Below are 21,915 nucleotides of genomic sequence, written 5' to 3' on the forward strand. Positions count from 1 at the left end.
GTAAGCAAAATAAAAACATTTTCCTTTCAATATTTGCTGTTCCTGTCAGAAATCAAGTGAGCTCCTAACTTTCTGCTGTGGATGACAGTGATACACCTGCTGCACGTAAATCCCTGCATAGTTCTGTTCTGTTCTGTTCTGTTGGACTATGTCAACACAATGGGGTTGATTTACTCAAGGCACTACAAGTGCACTTAGAAGTGCAGTCGCTGTAAATCTGAGGGGGAAGCTCTGCTGATTTTATCATCTAAATCATGTACAAGCAAAAATGCTGTTTTTTTATTTTCCTTGCATGTCCCCCTCAGATCTACAGCAACTGCACTTCCAAGTGGATTTGCCTTTAAGCCCTGTACACACGGGCAAGAATCTCGTCAGGAAAAAAACATTGTTTTTCTGACGAGATTCTTAGCAAGAATCTCTTGCTGCCCGAGTGTACAGACTCTCCTTTCAAAAGAACAGCGGTTCTCTTAAAAGGCAAGAACGCGTTGACGTCATTGTGTACGACGTGCATGCGCTCGTCACATTCGATGCCATCGCCGCCATCTTGCTGCACCCTACCTATGCTTAGGAAGCTACCGCGCATTGCGTCTAAGTCATTTTGAGCATGCGCAGGTTTCCACAGCGACCAGGTAAGTATACACACTCTCGGGTTTCTCGGCAGGAAAACTGCAGAGAATCTCAAGACGAGAAAATAGAGAACATGTTCTCTATTTTTCTCGTCTAGATTCTGGGCAGTTTTCTTGTCGAGAAACCTGAAAGCCTCGTACACACGCTCGGTATACTCGGCAAGAAAGCTCTGCCAGCAGTTTTCTTGCTGGTTCTTGGCGAGTACACCGAGCGTGTGTACGAGGCTTTAGTAAATAGACCCCAATGTCCGCTCCTCATTTTCATAACTCCTCCTTGGTTTACAATTATTATTATACACGATTTATATAGCGCCAACAGTTTACGCAGCACTTGGGGGGGGGCAGCACAATTACAGTACAGTTCAATACAGAAGCGACAGGAGGGCTCTGCTCATAGAGCTTACGTTTTAAAGGGAGGGGGTGGTGGTACAAAAGATAATAGATCCAGGGGAATGATTTGATGGGGGTGGCTCGGGGACAGTTGTTATGTGGGTGTGGGATAGGCTTTCCTAAATGAGTGCGTTTTCAGGGATCTCCTAAAGGTGGACAGGTTAGGGGCTGATCAGGCTGATCAGACATAGCCGAACGCCCCCCGGTTCGGTTCACACCAGAACATGTGTGCAAACATGCAAACACCGGTAAAGTCTATGGGACACGACCATGAAAAAAAAAAAGTGCTAATTTTAAAGGCTTATATGCAAGTTATTACCATAAAAAGTGTTTGGGAACCCAGGTACTGCCCCAGGGGACATGTATCAATGCAATCAAGGGGACATGTATCAATACAAAAAAAGTTTTAAAAAAATACAGTTTTTACAGGAGCAGTGATTTTAATAATGCTTAAAGTGAAACAATAAAAATGAAATATTCCTTTAAACACTGTGCCTGGGGGCCCCCTTGGTCTGCCTGTAAAGTAGCACATCTTTCCAATGTTTATTACAGTACCGCAGCAAAATGACATTTCTAAAGGAAAACATTTCATTTAAAATTGCTTGCGGCTATAATGTATTTTTGGCTCCCGGCAATATAGATAAAAAGTGTCCCCCCCCCAGTCCATACCAGGCCCTTCTGGTCTGGTATGGATATTAAGGGGAACTCCACGCCAAAATGTTAAAAAAAATGGTGTGGGGTCCCCCCAAAATCCATACCAGACCCTTATCCGAAAAAGCAGCCATGGCAGGCCAGGAAAGAGGGGGGGACAAGCAAGCGCTCCCCCTCCTGAACCATACCAGGATGTATTGCCCTCAACATGGGAAGGGTGCTTTGGGGTCTCAAACAAGGGCCTCATCCCCACTACCCTCGCCCTGTGGTTGTTGGGGGTCTGCGGGCAGGGGGCTTATCAGAATCTGGAATGCCCCTTTAACAAGGGAGCCCACAGATCCCACTCCCCCTATGTGATTTATTTTATTTATTACTATTTGCCCAAAAAAAAAGGGGTATATATATATATATATATATATATATATATATATATAGATGTATATATTTTTTCCCTCATTTCTCTCTGTTGCCATGCAGTCCCCCTTGCACCTTTTGGTACCACCCCAACCTTTCCCATGCCATCCCAACTTGCACTATACCACCCCAACCTGCCCTGTACCACCATAACTTGCCCTATACCACCCCAACCTGCCATATGCAACCCTAACTTGCCCTATACCACCCCAAACTACCATTTATCACCCCAACATGCCCTATACCACCTTAACCTGTCCTATACCACCCCACTACACCAACCTGCCACTATACCACTCTATACTACCCTAACCTGCCACTATACCACTCTATACTACCCTAACCTGCCACTATACTGCCCTATACTATCATTTACAGGGGCTGGTTTGGGGTGCGCCCCATGCCCGTGCGCTGCCTGCTTGGTGCTGGGCAGCCTACACAGAGGGGGGGTGACACCATGTTTTACTGCACCGGGTGACACCAACCCTAGTGCCGCCACTGAAATCATACAGTCTGATTTTAAATTGTGTGACAATCTCTGTACTACACACATTAGGTCAGGGTTGCCAACTTTCAGAAAATTTACGAACAGTTTGTAAAATCCATAATTGTTGCATCTGTCCATGAATGTCAGTTACGGACATGCAGCCTACATGTCTGTAATGGACATTCAAGGACAGATGCAAAAAGTACAGATTTTACAAACTGTTCGTAAATTTACTGAAAGCTGGCAACCCTGCATTAGATGTCGTTATCTTTCAGGGCACCCCAAATGACATACGATTCTGCTGTGATAGTCAGGTGGGAGAATGCGCCTTTAAAAACATTGTGCAAAGCTGGTTGCCCCTAAATAGGAGCATGTTTTTTTTTTTTTTTTGCACACGTAGGGAAGTCAAGTGAATGGGCCGCCCCCATGCAAGTTACAACATTGTGTACAAATCGCTCTTTGAAAATCGCATAGCAGGAATACTTGTCCCCTCTATGTGTTATCAAATGCCTCTGAAAAGTGACCCAAGCACAGATTGCTTTTCAGTGCAATAGCAGATCCTGCTGCAAGTGTGAACAAGTCTTTAGGTTCCATAAGAGGAACATAAAGAAACAGGTAGCTACCTTTCCTCTTATGACAGAAAAAAAATGCCTTTTTCAGGAAGAATGGGAAAAGGGGGAGATAAAATCCTCCTCAATCAATAGGTTGCAGAATTTATATACACTAACAGAGAAGGATGCAACCCCTTTACCTAACCCACCAACGGTGGATGCGGCAGTCACCAGACTGGCCAAGAATATGACATTTCCGATGGAAGACTCTTCCTCCTTTCACGATATCCTTAATTGACGCATTGACTTAAAGTTTTACCTCACGACAGGTGGTGCTTGTAAACCTTCCATTGCTTTAACATCTGTAGTAAGTGTTATGCGTGTGGGCGCAGAACTTGGAGATAAAACTCTCGGTGGACTTCACAGGTGAGGCAGCTATAGACATCATTCGATGGTCATGCAGAGCCATGCTCGGCTCAGTCGCAGCCAAAAGAGCGCTGTGGCTAAAACCCTGGGTGGCTGACCCATCCTCAAAGCAGAATTTCTGCAGACTGCCTTTTGATGGGAAGGCGCTGTTTGGCCAAAAAAACTGGGGACTACCATATCCAGGGTTACAGGAGGAAAATCAGGTCTTCTGCCTCAAGATCGAAGGTGCAGACACCAGAGGGGGCAACCATCCAGAGTAGCGCCAGACAGGTACTAGGATTTAGGAGGCTTTTGCCCAACCAAGGACTCCAGAAGGTGTTGGAGGGATACACAGTCAACCTTCATATGATCGCAGAAAGCTAAGACCCCTGCACAGGGCCGGTACAAGGCAGGGGCGGGAGGGGCGAGTGCCCAGGGCGCTACCATTTCATGCATGAGGGGGGCGCAATCAGCCGCGGCCATCATATAGACAGCGCAGGCAGTGGCACTTTACAAATTGTGTGCTGACTGCCTGGCTGTCGAGTGCGCTCCTGGCTCCGGGCTCCATTTGCTCCTGTCACTGTGGGTTTACTTTACTCGCTCGTCGCTCCCCCCCCCCCCCCCCCCTATGGAGGATTCAGTTGGTGGATTCCATCCATTCCAGCGGCGTGCGCCACGTGACGTCACGCCGGAGGCGAAGTGAGAGAGGGAAGACTCGTCTCTGTGCAGGGAGCTGTGTCGGCGCTTGCTGCAAGGAAGGACAAGTCACGAGGAGTCTCAGCCTGCCAGTGCCTACAGACTACAGTGCCTAGTACTACTGCAAGCAACAGAAGAACAAGAACAATACTGAAGTAGTCAGACTGTAAAAAGTAAGCAAACAATAAGTAAATGACTGTATTGGGGAGGGGGGGACTGAGGTGACCATCATTTTTTAAATAAAAAATGGCAGTTTAAAAAAATGTTTGTTATTTTGACGCTTGCCTTCTCTGACTAAAAAAAAAACCCATTAATTGCAGCCTCACTGTGCCACCAAACGCAGCCACTGTGCCATCACATACAGCCATTGTGCCCATCAAACGCAGCCACTGTGCCATCAATTGTCGCCACTGTGCCCATCACATGACGCAGCCACTGTGCCACCAAACGCAGCCACTGTGCCATCAATTGTCGCCACTGTGCCCATCAAACGCAGCCACTGTGCCCATCACATGCAGAAACTGTGCCCATCACATGCAGAAACTGTGCCTATCACACGCAGCCACTGTGCCATCAATTGTCGCCACTGTGCCCATCAAAAGCAGCCACTGTGCCCATCAAACGCAGCCACTGTGCCCATCACATGCAGAAACTGTGCCCATCACATGCAGAAACTGTGCCTATCACACGCAGCCACTGTGCCATCAATTGTCGCCACTGTGCCCATCAAAAGCAGCCACTGTGCCCATCAAACGCAGCCACTGTGCCCATCAAACACAGCCACTGTGCCCATCACACGCAGCCACTGTGCCATCAATTGTCGCCACTGTGCCCATCAAAAGCAGTCACTGTGCCCATCAAAAGCAGCCACTGTGCCCATCAAACGCAGCCACTGTGCCAACACACGCAGCCACTGTGCCCATCAAATGCAGCCACTGTGCCATCAAACAGCCACTGTAACCATCAATTGCTTCCAGTGTGCCCCATCAATTGCTGCCAGTGTGTGCCCATCAATTGCCACCAGTGTGCCCATCAATTGCCACCTGTGTGCCCCATCAATTGCCGCCAGTGTGTTGCCAGTTTTCCCCATCAATTGCCGCCAGTGTGCTGCCAGTTTGCCCCATCAATTGCCGCCAGTGTGCCCATCAATTGCCGCCAGTGTGCCCATCAATTGCTGACAGTTTGCCCCATCAATTGCCGCCAGTTTGCCCCATCAATTGCTGCCAGTGTGCCCCATCAATTGCCACCAGTGTGCTGCCAGTTTTCCCCATCAAATGCCGCCGTTTCTTTAAAAACGGGGGGGGGGGGCGCAGTTTGCCATCTTCGCCCTGGGCACCAAATGGCCTTGTCCCAGCACTGCCCCTGCACCTCCCCAAGATACCCAGAAGCCCTTTTAATGCCAGGCCCACACAATCGATAAACTAAAATAAATAAGCTGCGCTGAATAAATGATGTGGTCAAATTAAAGTGACATATAAGTAATCAAAAAATGAAAAAAAAAATTTTTTGAGCTGAGTGACTAACTGACACAGAGATCAGAGTATGTTTATGTGCAGTCAGAGTGTTGTTCTGACCTCTGAGGGAGCAGGGAGAGGACATTGGGACTGGCCTGGGTCTCTGAGAGTCAGTGCAGCTAGCAGGTGCCTCAGAAGGATAACGGAGCCCAGGAGTAAGCACGGAAGGAAGGTGCTGCTGGCCTGGGTACCTAGCTGGCATTACTTTATATCATCTAACCTGGGTCTTTATCACCCTAACCTGGAACAACTGTATATAACCTAACCTGGCACTATATCACCTAACCCAAAATTTCAAATCCTGAGATACTAGCCAGGCCCTAAAGATTACTTGCCACCCAACCCCTACCCTGCCCCACCCCTAATTCCGCCCCTAAACATGCCCTCCATTGGTAAATTATCGCTTCTCTGTCGGCAAGTGCCCTGTCCTCTGGTACAGCAAGTGACGTCATCGTGAGTCACCACCAATGCATGGTGTTACTGTGGGAAGATCCGCTACAGCCCCTGGTTTATCACAATCTTCTCTGGGATGGCACATGGCTTTCCCACCCCATTCATCTTGCCTCCGGATCCATCAAGGACCCTTCCATCCAAGGACAGGCAGGTTCACAGAGCCACTGGGACTTGTGGATAGGGACTTGCTCATTGGGTCAGCAGACCTTATGTAAGTTTTACTATTTATGTTTCAATAAACAATTATTTTAACCATGGAAATTTAGAGGCTCTTAATGATTATGCAATCTGAGAGACTGTCAGTTTTCTCCCACATTCTCCCACATCTACAGACATACAGTATACCTGGGTCTAATCGCTTTATGGAACGTTGTTGCAACTCTAGTGTACATACACGCACACTTTTTTAAAAACTTTAGCCAAACATCCTGGTGGATCCCTCTCATAATCAGCCAAAGCCAACCAACAAGTACAAGGTAGGGGGCTCTCCCGAAGAGATTTCCTCTAAGGCAGAGGGTGAAAGAACTGGATGGCCACGAGGCTTTATTATGGAACATTCTCCCCTGTACTATGACTGATGGCCACATACACTATAATCAAATGTATTGGGACACCTGCCTTTACACGCACATGAACTTTAACCATTTGCTGACCACCCGCCATCATTATACTGTGGTAGGTCGGCTTGTTCGTGCAATTCACCGTAGGTGTACATTGGCACGCACTGCATGGGGGGGGGGGGCGATGCATGTGTCCGGTGGCCGCAATGTTTGCCGGCCACCCGCCATCGTAGGCACGAGAGCTAGAACGGGAATCTGACAATGTAAACAGATGGATCCCCGTTCTGACAGGTAAGGAGACAGCGATATCTCTCCTCCTCCAGGCAGTCCCCCCCCCACAGTTAGAAACACACATGAGGGAACACATTTAACCCCTTTATCATCCCCTAGTGTTAACTCCTTCTCTGCCAGTGACATTTACACAGTAATCGGTGCATTTGTATAGCACTAATTGTATAAATGTCAATGGGCCCACCCTTTTCAGTTATAACAGCTTCAACTCTTCTGGGAAGGCTGTCCACAAGGTTAGGAAGTGTGTCTATGGGAATGTTTGACCATTCTTCCAGAAGCACATTTGTGAGGTCAGGCACTGATGTTGGATAAGAAGGCCTGGCTCATAGTCTCCACTCTAATTCATCCCAAAGGTGTTTTATCGGCTTGAGGTTAGGACTCTGCACAGGCCAGTCAAGTTCCTTCACCCCCAAACTCGCCTTTATGGACCTTGCTTCATACACTGGTGCGCAGGCATGTTGGAACAGGAAGGGGCCATCCCCAAAGTGTTCCCATACAATATTTATATAGAATATTTCAGAAAGAAGCATACAAAAACACAGTCTGGTTACACTTTACAACAAACCATGTAAATATTCCCATCTCACATGTTCCTGTAATGAGCTCAGAGGTAGCTGATGCTGCAGCAACAGCCAGCTGGAGACTGGAGACATCACAGGTCAATATACATACAGTATTTACCAGAACATCATGGATCAACAAGTGTTGTCCTAAAGCTTTTTTGAAGAATGATCACATCACAAAGGGTATAGTGCAATGTTTTGGAGCCACATAGGACACCTTTGCCCTTCTTTGCATGCCTAACAAAAAAGTTCTTCATGGCTCCATTGCACTGCGTGACTTTAATGTCCTTATGTAATAATTATTTAATAAAGCTTTCGGACAGCACTTGATGATCCAAGATGTGCTGGCAAATATGTACATCTACTGGAAGCCAGAGCCCAGGGATCCCTAGCCTTTTGACTGTAGTTAGCCAGCTTTTATTAACCACTTAAAGGGTCACTAAAGGAAAAAAATATTTTAGCTGAAATGGCTGTTTACAGGGTATAGAGACATAATAGTTAACTGATTCCCTTTAAAAATGATTAAAAATAGATAAAAACCAATCATATAATGTACATTTCGTACAAGTTTGTTTTTGCTGTTGTTTCCTTGTTCTCTGATGTACAGAGTCAAAGAGCCAATAGAGGGCAGTGATGCTTTGTTAAACGATACTGGATTGGTGCTGACACACAGTAATCACACCTCCTTGATTAGTCACCACAGTGAGAAATCTCCCAGTACTGTGCTGATCAGGAAACAGACAACCAGGAAGTGTCCAGAACAGAGAGGAATTACAGCAACATCAAAGCAAAAACGAACAATGAGGACATGAAACCAGGACTGCAGTAAGGTAAAGGAAGCTATTTAGCTAAAAAAAAAATCCTTTAGTGACCCTTTAAGCCCCAGAAGGTTTTACCCACTTTCTGACCAGAGCACTTTTTACAATTTGGCACTGCGTCGATTTAACAAACAATTGCGCAGTCGTTTGATGCTGTAACCTAACAAAATTGGTGTCCTTTTTTCCCCACAAATAGAGCTTTCTTTTGGTGGTATTTGATCACCTCTGCGATTTTTTTTTTTTTTTTGTTTTGCTATAAACAAAAAAAGAGCGACAATTTTGAAAAAAAAAACTATTTTTAACTTTTTGCTATTTTAAACATCCCCAAAAGTTTTTTAAAAAACACATTTTTTCCTTAGTTTAGGTCAATATATATTCTACATATGTTTGTTTAAAAAAAATTGGTTTGCGCAAAAGTTTTAGCTTCTGCAAACTATGGGAAAGATTTTTGGTGTTTTTATGGCCTTTTTGTTATTTTTTTATAGTAATGGCAGTAATCTGCAATATTTTTATTTTTTTGCGGTAATGCGACCGACAGATCGGAGACTTTTTACCCCTTTTTTGGGGACCACTGGCATTTACACAGCGATCAGTGCTATAAAAATGCACTGATTACTGTGTAAATGTCACTGGCAGGGAAGGGGTTAACACTAGGAGGCGATCGAGAGGTTAAATGTGTGTTCCCTCACTGTGTTCTAACTGTGTGGGGATGTGACTAGGAGAGAAGCCATATTGTTTGTCCTACTTCGTAGTAAGAAACGATATGGCTCCTCTCCTCTGACTGTACAGAGATTTGTGTGTTTACACACACAAATCCCCATGCTGGCAAACACGTGTGGCTGGCAGCAATCGTGCCTGCCGGCCACACGTATCGGGCCCCCTGGCATTGCGCAGACACGCATGTGCCCTCTGATGGCCGAAACTGGTAGGATGTACCCGTACGGGATTTCGCCCAAGAGTGTAGGTTACAGATTGATGTTTTTTTGGAAGATAAAATGTTATATCATAAACCATTATCTTTTAAAAGGGTTGTAAAGTCTCAGGGTTGTTCACCTTTAATGCATTCTATGCATTAAGGTGAAAAACCATTTGTGCTGCTGCAACCCCCAGAGCCTCCATCTTATTCTTACCTGAACCCAAATTTCTAGCGATGTGCGCAAGCCCAATGACTCCAGCCACTGTCTTGGATAGATTGATAGGAGCAGGAGCCATTGGCTCCCGCTGATGTCAATCAAATCCAATGACATGGGAGCCAGGGGCAGTGCCGTGTCCTGATGTCTGTGTCAATGGATGCAGCAGCAGGAGGATTCGTGAGCGCGCCCTCACGGGGATCCCCAGGGAAAGCGGCTTTCTGTGGGGGCACCCGATGAAGAGAAGGAGCCAGAAGCACCACCGGGGCATCCCAGAAGAAGAGGATCAGCTGCTCTGTGTAAAACCTTTGCACAGAGCAGGTATGGCATGTTTGTTATTTAACCACTTCCGTACCGTAGGACGTCATATGACATCCTGGACTTCAGTGAGGGATATCTGAATGATGCCTGCACCATAATAATGATCACAGCTGCAGTTCCACCGCTTGATCGTTCTTGAAGGAGGACATCCCCCCCTCCCGCTGCCATCTGGTGCTTCTCCGGGCTCTCCCGTGCCATCGGAGGCCCAGAGAACGAATCGGCCACCGCCGAATGAAGAACATCTCTATGACCTTCAGAGGCCCAGGTACCCAGAAGTAAACAAAGCCGCAATCGCGGCTGAAAGTATTAGATCAGTGAATTTTTCCCGATCTCATGCTTTCCAGCCTCTCCATAAAGAGGACCTACCACACACTATTCCTATTACAAGGGATGTTTACATTGTAATAGGAATAAAAGTGATCAAAAAAATAAATAATAAAAAAGTGTAAAAATAAAAAAATATATACAAAAAAATTAAACGCCCCTGTCCCAAGTAGCTTGCGCTCAGAAGCGAACACGCACGTAAGTCCCGCCCACATATGTAAATGCCATTCAAACCACCAATGTATGGTATCGCCAAGTGCGTTAGAGCGAGAGCAATACTTCTAGCACTAGACCTCCTCTTTAACTCTAAACTGGTAACCTGTAAAAAAAAGTAAAGCGTCGCCAATGGAGATTTTTAAGTACCGAAATTTGTCGCCATTCCATGAGTGTGCGCAAATACCGTGCGAGATAAAAAGTTGCAATGACCCCGCCACTTTATACCCTAGGGTGTCTGCTAAATTTTTTATATATATATATATATATATATATATATATATATATATATATATATATATATATATAGATATAGATAGATATATTTATATATATATATTTATATAATGTTTGGGTGTTCTGAGTAATTTTCTATCAAAAAAAATTGGATTTTTACATGAAGGAGAGAAGTGCCAGAATAGGCACTGTATGGAGGTGGTTAAAAAAAACAATCCCTTTAATGACTGGCTCATATAAAGTCCATAATTTACAACATTATACTTTGAAAGGGAAAATACAGAACTTAGATACAGTGAACGCAGCACAATCTGTAAGGAAAACAGACATTCAAGTCTCTGAGCATTACATGGTTACTGCCCATTCATGTTAGAGTTGTAGAGAGCCAACGGGAAATTTGATTCTAGATAAAATGAGTGTGAACGGGAAATTAAAAGGGCATTAGTGTGTCATCTGCAAAAAAGCAATAAGAAAGCCCTGCAAGAAATTATTAGAATCTTTAACTTGTGTGTAGAGGATGTATATAGAGTAGACAATAACATGATGGGTAGAAGGATTTTGTGCATGATCCATCTGATATATAGTGGATATCTGTTCATCACTGGAAACATATTATAATCAGAAAAATATTACGTTTTCAATACTGCTAACTCCAGTCTAACAAAAACCATGTTAACTTGGTGTGATTGATGTGAAGGTGATAAAACTGACTAAACCAAGCTGATTGGCTAATTAAACTAAGCTGAATCAAGACATGGCAATATTAATGTACCAAGTTTAATTACTATAAAAATGTTATATGAATAAGTTGTCTTGCTCACCTGTAAGGTTTATAAGAATATTGTACTACATATTTTTAGGTGCATTATACTGGAATAAGTGGCAGTAAACTATTGTAACTAAGGATTGGCGAATATTTTTCGGCCAAAGCATGAGTTTGGCCCGAACATTGGCTGTTCGCCAAATGATCACAATCGCGCTATGCCATGCATTGAAAGCCCTGATTGGCTGAAGCAATGAAAGCTTCGCCCAATCATGGCACAGAGCACTGTCAGAGCCATGATTGGACGCTGTCATGATGACTGTATACAAAAATTAGTGTAGTGCTAAAAGATGTGACCAGATGAGTGGAAACATCTGGGTATAAACCTGAAAAGAGTATATACACATATCAAACTAGTGACAGTGAATCACCAGCTCTCAGTCACAGTGAGTAATGTGGGAATGAACCCACTATAACACATAGAAAAACATACACATATAAAGTGAATATAATACGTGATGAAACACAGTGTGAACTCATGGATGATGAACACCAAGGTCTCGTGGTGACAATAGGTGTAGTGAGAGTGAGCTCACTATTAATAAAACACAATGTGAGTTCCTAAATAATAAACACCAAACATCTGCTGGGACTTTGGTGTTTATTATTTATGAACTCACATTGTGTTTCATCGTGTATTATATTCACTTTATATGTGTACATTTTGTATGTGTTAAAGTGGGTTCATTCCCACATTAATCACTGTGACTGAGAGCTGGTGATTCACTGTCACTAGTTTGATATGTGTATATACTCTTTTCTTTTTTATACACAGATGTTTCCACTCATCTGGTCACATCTTTTAGCGCTACACAAATTTTTGTATATTGTTCTTAGACTTTGAGTGTCAGCTGTTATTTTTATTTTACTTCCATTTTTTCACTTGTTTGTTTTTAGCGCAGTTTTTTCCCCCCATTTTTCACATTTTCTTATGATGACTGTATCCAGTCAAGGAGAGTTGGTTGGCAACGCTCCTTGACCACCGTTATAAGGGGAAAGTCTCAGAACTCATCCCGTCCCCACAGAGAGAGCAGAAGATGAAATCTCTCGAGGACACTTTAAAGAGAAACCTATTGAATGCTTTTCCAGACTCTGGTAGGTTACAGTGTTGTGGAAAACATCATTTTGAGGCTTCTGTTGGGCAAGAAAAGAGCGGTGGAGAAGGCGGCCGCCTAAGTAATGCATTTCTGAATTTTAGTCCTCGCCGCCCAATTAAGTATTTTTGAGATGTGAAATCTCTGCAGGACTTCTAGGCTGCCTACTGTTGTGGGTGTTGATTTAATCTGGAAGAATGTTTTTGGTGTAGGTTTCAGGGCACAATTAACACCCAAAGACCAATTTTTCTGCACCTGTTTGACAGGTGCATATCATTACAATTTTTGACAGCAAGGCCAATTCTTGTTTACATCAAGAATACCTCTATAGGGGTATGGTGTGAAAGTGCTACGACACCCAAAGAACAATTTTTCCGCACAGAAGTAGAAATCCAAAGTCTGTGGTAGAGACACCAGAATTTATCCCAAAAATCTCTAATCTTGTTCCTCGTGCATTACATTGTTGCCTCATCTTAAAGACTGGGTCCCCAAGCTGTTTCTTACAAAATAAAGAAGGCTTGCAGGAAAAAGGTCGACTAAGGGGACCCCCCAGGCAATATATTGAAAGGAATTTTTCCTTTTTTATGCTTTCACTTTAAACATCAATAACTTTTTTTTCATTGATGTATGTGTCCCAGGGCAGTACCCGGACCCCATAAAAATTGTATGCCCAATTACTTGCATATAAGCCTTCAAAATGGGCAATTTAGATTTGTCACGTTCGGGTCCCATAGACTTCAATGGGTTCGTTATTTGATTCCGAACTTTCCCAATGTTCGAAAGGTCTGGTGCGAACCGAACAGGGGGGTCGTTTGGTCCATCCCTAATTATAACCAAGCCTGTATCTCAAGTCTTTTTGGGTGGCCTGCTGTTTTTAAACAAGTAAATCATTTTAAAAAGTTAAAAAAAGGGTACATTTTTATTATCTACACTACTTTATGAAAGATACAATTTTACATTACACAAAATTGTCATTTACACACACAGATCCCAGTCTCTTATGTACAGTATTTAAAAAAGTCAATTAATGATTTTTAAAAGATTTTGTCACTTTGAACTACGGGCTATATAATCAAAATAAATTAAACCCATGTAGTCTCCAGTTAAGAACACTTGGGTATAAGGTAGAGTCTTACAAATATGCAAATCTTAAATCATTTGGTGACAGAACATTCTGTCTATATTAGGAAATACAGCAAGTCTTATTTGTAGGTCTGCAATTAATAGGATAATTTGCAATAACTGAGAAAACAAGCCTTTCCTATGCACAATCATATAGAGCAAAGTCACTAAATATATTGGTCCACAAATATATTGGTGAATATCCATATGTATTTCATGGGATGGCTTTGTGAAAAAGTAGGCTGTAAAACCCTGCGTTTATATATAAATATTGTTTTTTTTATTTTCATTTTTTTGTTTTGTTTTTTTACAAAAAGCATATCCGGGTTGATTTACCAAAGGAAAATAGACTAATCATTTTTCAAGGGTATTTTCCCCAGAGCTTTGTGAATGTGCTGACGTTTCACTTTGCAAAGAATACCCAATCAACACAGGGATTTCTTTTTTTATAATAAATAAATATATATATATATATATATATATATATATATATATATATATATATATATATATATATATATATATACAGGGCTTTTTTTCAGGGGGAACTTGGGGGAACTGAGTTCCACCACCTCTGTCTCAGACCCTTTGGTGCCTGCTCACCACAATCACTTGTAAACACAGAAGTCTGGTTTCTGTGTTTACAAGTGACAGCTCTGCACTCTGTGTGTAACCCACTGAACTCTACACTCTGTATGTAATGCAATCCTGGTATTTAATGGCCCTTTAAGACCCTTCTACTGTTTGTGAAATCTGAACGGGTCGTGGTTGAGTTCCTGCACCTATTTTCTGAGAAAAAAAGCTTTGTATATATATATATATATATATATATATATATATATATATATATATATATATATATATATATATCTTAGTCCTTAGGGTTCAATATTGAGTTGGCCCACCCTTTGCAGCTATAACAGTTTCAACCCCACACCATAATCCCCCCTCCACTAAATGATTTGGACCAGTGCACAAAGCAAGGTCCATAAACACATGGATGAGCGAGTTTTGGATGGAGGAACTTGACTGGCCTGAACAGAGTCCTGACCTCAACCCGATAGAACACCTTTGGGATGAATTAGAGTGGAGACTGCGAGCCAGGCCTTCTGATCTACATCAGTGACTGCCCTCACAAATGCACTTCTGGAAGAATGGTCAAACATTCCCATAGACACACTCCTAAACCTTGTGGACAGCCTTCCCAGAAGAGTCAAAGCTGTTATACTGTATCTGCAAAGGGTGGGCCAACTCAATCCTAAACTCTACGTACTAAGACTGGGATGCCATTAAAGTTCATGAGCGTGTAACGGCAGGCATCCCAATACTTTTGATAATATAGTGTAATTTAATGATGGAGGTCAGCAGAGTTTTACCTCATTAACTAAGCTTTGAGGAAAATTCCCTTGTAGAATGTAGCTTCACTTGCAAAGTTAATAGTTTAATTGCCTTTAGTAAATAAACCCCATAGAGTAATAGAAGTAATGTTCCATGGAAATAACAATTAAAAATTGTACCTTTGCCACTGGAGGACACTACTGTTTACTTAAAGCAATTGTTAACCCCCCAAAAAAGAATCCTGTTCCCTTCAAGCATGTTATACAACGCAGAGCTTGTGCTGTGTATTTTGCTCCCCCCCCCCATATTACCTGAAATACCTAGTTGATCCTGCCAGTTTATAACCTCCCCTCTGTATGCTGACCCCAATATATCAGGACTGCTCAGCTCTGACACTGTGGTCAGTGTATGTGCCTCCGTCATACGCTGCTATCTGCAGATCTCCTCTGTCTCCCTCTGTCCTACTTAGCTCTCACTAGCACCGCTCTGCTCCTCCACTATGTCAAAACTAACTGATCATCCTCTGTCACATAAAAAGCATATTTATACCTGTTTTAACAGCGTCTCCCAGCGATCGTGTGATTCCAGGCTGTCTGCTCCTCTCCTCCCCACCTCCCTGGCTGATGTCAGCAGGGGAATCTCGGCCCCACCCGCTGGAGAGATCAAACGGGGAGAGCAGAGAGCCTGGAGTCACGTGATCACTGGGAGATGCTGTTAGAACCGTTTTTTTATAAAGCACAGGCACTAGAATACAGGTTTTTATGTGACGGAGGGGATGGTATAATGATCAGTTAGTGGCTTAACAAACACTTTAACAATTTTCAGTGATGAATGATAACTAAGTTATAAAGAAACAAGATGCTTTAAAATACTCCATAAAACCTTTTTTTGCTAATAATCAATAAAATAATTGTGGATTAATTTATTTTAGACCCATGGCTATGTATTTGAAATGACTTAATCCAGACATGTGTCCTGCAAGACCCATGCATTTCAAAACTAGTGTATTATGTTCCACTAATAAAGGTATGGTTTAGGTTTATGTTTAACTTGCGTCATGAGACCTGAGATTCTAAATTTTATGGATTGTTTGTGTAATCTAAAAAAGATATTACTATTTTTTAGGATATTTCCAAATTACTTTCCAAATTTTAGAGTATGGGATCTTAAGGAATGATGCTTTTACTAGTGTGTTATTAATTGCATAAACCTTTGATTCATTTGGTAGCTGCTTGTTTTGTATCCAAGATTGATTTCTTATCAAATAAAGTTATTGGTCATTTTTCATAGCATTGATTTCTTAGTGCAGTGTTGCTTTGAAAAAGGCATTGTTGTTTTATGTTGTGTCGGGAGACTTCTCCATGTTTGGAAAATGACAAAAAAGTGAGCATTCCTGTTTACAAAATTACTTACTTGACATATCCCATGCCAATGATGTTCATCAATATTCTATTTAGTTGTCCATTGCTGTATACCATTAAATCAAAATAATGATGCTAACAGGGACTACTTGATGAATATACTATTGTCACTAAAAAAGTCTTTAGAAGTATATTATTCAGTTTGGCTTTGGTATGTATGTGTATACTTATAAAATATGTATACCTTTTGTTTTAGTCTGTTACTGCATTTTGAATGCCAATAACTGTAGACATACAGAAAGCTGTGTAAAGTACTATAGTTGGCACTAAAGATGAGAGAATTGGTTCACCCAAACTACTAAACTACTAGTGGATAATATTGCTCCCCCTCTTCTGCTTAAGTCAATCAATCATTAATACTACTTTATCTCTAGACTATAAAATGTCAGCACAAGAAACCTGCTTTCTGCCTGTTAGGCCAAAAATAAAAACGCCAAAGGGGATTACCTATCTATTCATCATTAATCAAAGAAGTAATTATATTGATATATAGACAGCTGAAGTTTAGCCCCACCCTACTGCCACCAAGCCTACCTATTGGACACTATGGGGTATCCATTTTGCAAGTGCAGTTGCACTAATTTTCCCCCAAGCTTAGTGAATGTGGTGAAGTATAACTTTTGTAAAGAATACCCAATGAGGTGCAAGGGGAAAAAAAATAGGATTTTTGATTACACATGATTGAATGGTGGAAATCAGCAGAGCTTTACCATATTCACTAAGTTGTGGGGAAAATTAGTGCAACTGCACTTGCAAAGTGAACAGTCTATTTGCCTTTAGTAAATCCACCCTTATGTCAGCCCATCACATTAAAGGGTTAAAAGAGGGTTGAAAGATTCAAAAGGCAGGAAAAGTTTTGCAAGACATAACTCTAAGGCCGAGTACTCACGAGCAAACATGTCCGTTCGAAATGTCCGACGGGCTGTTTCCGGCGTACAAGGCTGTTTTTTCATTTGGCCCGCTGGCTTGTACACACCAGCGGACGATATTTCCCTGCGGACCTGAACGCGTGCACGTAATCCACGTTTGACGTCACTATAAAGGGAAAGGCCAAAGTCAATGGCGACGCCCTCTGTTCCGCTTTTGCTAGTTACGGCTTTGCTCGTGTTAGTGAAGGTTTGGTTAGAGCTGATTCGCGCTTCTCGGTCTCCAGGCTTTAGCAGGTAGTATTTTCTCGTTCAGTGCGTGTGCTTGTGGGTACGTAGTTGGCATTCGGGTACAGGCGTGCAGTTCGTTCTGCTTAGCAGATTCGTACTGTGCGTTCGTATCTGTGTGTCGTGCGTTCTTTGCAGGTACCGCTGGATTTGATTGTGCTTTCTGTTGGAGTGTGTTCTTGACTGACCAGCCGGCCGGTTTGAAGCCATGATGGAGCAGCAGCGTCAATTTTCGCGAGTTGGTGCTGTTTATGGGATGGCTGCTGGATATGTTCATTATTCCAGTACTTTGGCCAGAAACAGGGGGCGGAGGCGTTTCTGGACCAAGAATTGGTTGCGCCAGCGTGACCAGTTCTCACATATGCCTCTGCTTAGGGAACTCCAGGAGAATAATCCTAATGACTATAGGAATTTTCTCCGCATGACGGACCCCGTATTCAACAGTCTGCTGGAACTTCTGTCCCCCTATATCACGAGGCAGGACACTGTGATGCGCCAAGCCATCACGGCCGAGCAGAGGCTTATTGCCACGTTGCGGTACCTGGCGACTGGGAGGAGCCTGCAGGACCTCAAGTTCTCGACAGGCATCTCTCCGCAGGCGCTTGGGGTCATCATACCGGACACGTGTGCTGCCATCATTAAAGTTATGCACGAGGAGTATATGAAGGTAAGTTTCCTCATTTTAACCTCACAATGTGTCTTTAATAATGTGGCAAACTAACTTTTTATTTTATTTCCCAGATATGCTGTGTGTTTAACTAACGTTCCCTTTTCTCACTATGCATGTTGATATCAGCTTTTACATGTTCTTTTTATTTTGGCCTACCTGCATATTTTGATCTTACCCAATATTAACCTGTCCAGCATGCTATCTTCGGGCCAACCCCCACCATGCCACTTTTTTTTTTTTTTTTTTGTTTTCTAAAAACAGTTTAAACACCCCCCACCCCCCCTTCAAAGTGTTTTTGTCCCCATCAGAGGGCTGTGGAGTCTCTTATTAATTAAGTGGGCCTATCTATTTGTGCCCCGAAATTCTCCCTTCATAATTTGCAAATGCTATTTTAAAAATGTAAAGTTGCACAAGGATGCTTGTAGGATTATGTTTGCAATGTTTATGTGCCAAAGTACTAAATCTCTTTTTTTGTTTGTCCCCACAGCTACCCTCCACACCACAGGAATGGCAGTCTGTGGCTTCCCAATTTGCCGAGCGGTGGGATTTTCCTAACTGCGGTGGAGCAATAGATGGGAAACACGTCCGCATTGTGCCCCCACCCCACTCGGGGTCCTACTATTATAATTACAAGGGTTATGATAGTATCGTGTTGATGGCGGTGGTGTCGGCACAGTATGAGTTTCTATATGTGGACGTGGGGAAGAACGGCCGGATGTCAGATGGGGGAGTGTTCGCACGGACTGATTTCTATGATCGTCTCCAAACTGGTGGTCTGGCATTGCCACCAGATGAAGATAATGTGGAAGGACTTCCGTTTGTGTTCCTAGCGGACGAGGCTTTCGGCCTTGGACCTCACCTAATGCGGCCTTTTCCCCAGAGGACCCTCACCTCAGAGAGGAGTGTGTTCAATTTTCGGTTGTCCAGGGCTCGGAGGGTAGTCGAGAATGCCTTTGGGATCCTCAGCAACCGGTTCCGCCTGTTCCTGACATCGATACATTTGGCGGAATATAAATTGAACACCGTTATATTTGCCTGCTGCATTTTGCACAATTTTCTACGCAGGCACTCCCAGACGTACCTAGCCTCCATGGGCTCTGAGGCAGGACTACCCTCAGAGAACATTCCTGGCCTGGACACTGGTCGCGCTGGCTTGGCCCCCCAATCTGCTCGTGAGGTACGCGACAAATATGTTGAGTACTTCATGGGTCGGGGGGCCATTGCTATGCCAGATCATATTTCTTTCTAATTCGGCCCCCAAAGAAAGGAATATTCTCACAACTAATAAATAATTAGACCATTGGACTTTATACAGTTGTTTGTCATTACTGCTTTTTCTCTATTTTTCTGTCTTCCAGGTTATCTCCAAAAATAGTGCACTTCTAGTGCCAGATTTACTTACTCAGATGTATTAACTAACCACATTTGCACATTATTCACTCATCTACTAACTGGGTATTCAGTCTACAAATAAGAAGCCACTCATTTTTCTGCTTTTGATGTCTCATTTTTTTTTTTTTATTTTAGTCATTTTTTAACAAGAAATGTGTATTTTTAGGCAGAAAACATTTCCTGCAAATTTTTGAGACAAAATATTGGCTTTTAATTATTTATTTTTTTGTCTTTATTGACAGTGATTAGCAAGAATAATGATCGAAACACAATGTAAGAATAATTTCACTGAAACTATACGCAAGAATTTTTGGGCTTGTCTCCTATATATCTATCTCTAGATATATATATATATATATATATATATATATATATATACACACTTCTAAACAGAATTTTTTTAGACTTTGGTTAAAAATTTAAGTTCTTATTTAGTTTGGTTTCCAATAACCCAGACTAATTTATGTAGACATTTTTTGGCTTATTTTTTATTTTCTAATTTTTTTTTGGGTATTTGTTTCGAAGACATTTATTTACATTTATAAATTGTTGTGTATTTTTTTTATACCAAAAATTTTTTGGCTTTGTATTTGTTTGTGTCTAATTTTTTCAACAAGATTTTAACACAACACAAAAATTTTTATATTTTTTACAAAAATTAGTTAACTTCTTTCTTTAGGTGAGATTTCTTGTTCGTTTTGTGATCTGAAACTGGAAACATTTACAAACCAAAAAAGATCAACACCAAACAAAAATTTAAAATAAGAACAGCAGTCAGTCATATGGATGGTGTGCTTTCACACTGGAACACGCCAAAATTTCTAAATGCACACATTCAGTGAAAACTCGCCAAATGTCATTGGTTAAACAGACAAATGGCCACATGTGCTATCTGACATCATGGGTGATCAATGTCTGTGTTTTGTGGGAGCAAACCCTTCCTCTCAACTACTTGAGGATCGAGGAGGGGTTTGTACCCACAAAGCACAGACAATAGATAGTCTGTGATGGCAGATAGCACATATTGGCACACTGTGTGTGCATTTAGAAATTTTGGCGTATTATAAAGTACAAAAATTAAAAAGGGTTTTGTGGGCAGGGGATGGGCGGGGGATGGGCTTCTGTGGTTCAGTCTTTGACACGGCCCATCATGTCAATGATATTTTTGTAATTTTGTTCGATGACTAGCATCCTTTGTCGCATGTTCTCCATTTCCGTGCTACACTCTGAAATGACATTTCGCACATTCTGCTCCATGACTAGCATCCTTTCCCGCATAATGTCCATTTCCGTGCTGCACTCCATTAGTTGCTGTACAATTATAGAAGCACTTGCACGTGAAAAATGTGCTACTCCATCTTCATCCCCTAAAAAGAAACAAATTGGCATTCAAAATATGTAAATAATTTCCAGCCTATCTGCATATGTTTGGCCCTATTAATATAGGGGTGACACTGACCTGATGGCCTGATAATTTCCACATCCCCAATTTCTTCATCTTCTATCACTCCTCCTTCTTCCACCACCTCCCCATCATCTTCTATCACTCCTCCTTCTTCCACCACCTCCCCATCATCTTCGACTCCTCCTTCATCCATCAATCCACCTTCTTGCAATTCGCCAAATTGTTCTTCCGCCACTTGCCCTTCATCTGATATAAATTCTAAGTCCAAAATAACTTCTTCCTCCTCTCTTCCTTCCTCCTTTCTTCCTTCCTCTTCTCCTTCCACATCCTCTTCTCCTTCCACATCCTCTTCTCCTTCCACATCCTCTTCTCCTTCCACATCCTCTTCTCCTTCCACATCCTCTTCTCCTTCCACATCCTCCTCTCTTCCTTCCCCAGCCTCCTCCTGCTCAACATGTGGAGGTGTTTGATTTTCCGGGTGTCTGGCCCTCTCTGCCTCCTCCAATTGCTGGCGTCTTCTTTCCCCTATAAGAAATAATAAAAAACAAAAGGGATACTCATCAGCACACAGATATTGGATATCATAAATCGCACACATTGCATAGACGATACATTTATGATGATTTTTGGTTGTTTATTCTTTCAGCAATCCTCCATTTTTGGCGTAGTTCTAGGCCAAGCTCTGATCCTGCCCCTTTTTTGCAAAGAAGTGACACAAATGGATGTCCCCCCAAAACATTAATTCTCGTCGACCCTCCAAATAAATATACTTTGATTTTTGAGACACAGGTGCTTTGCATTTCCAGATGTTAAAACATCAGCTTTATTTGCATTTTGGAGAATGAATCTTGT

This window comes from Rana temporaria, chromosome 4 (assembly GCF_905171775.1).
Source record: "Rana temporaria chromosome 4, aRanTem1.1, whole genome shotgun sequence".
NCBI lineage: Eukaryota > Metazoa > Chordata > Amphibia > Anura > Ranidae > Rana > Rana temporaria.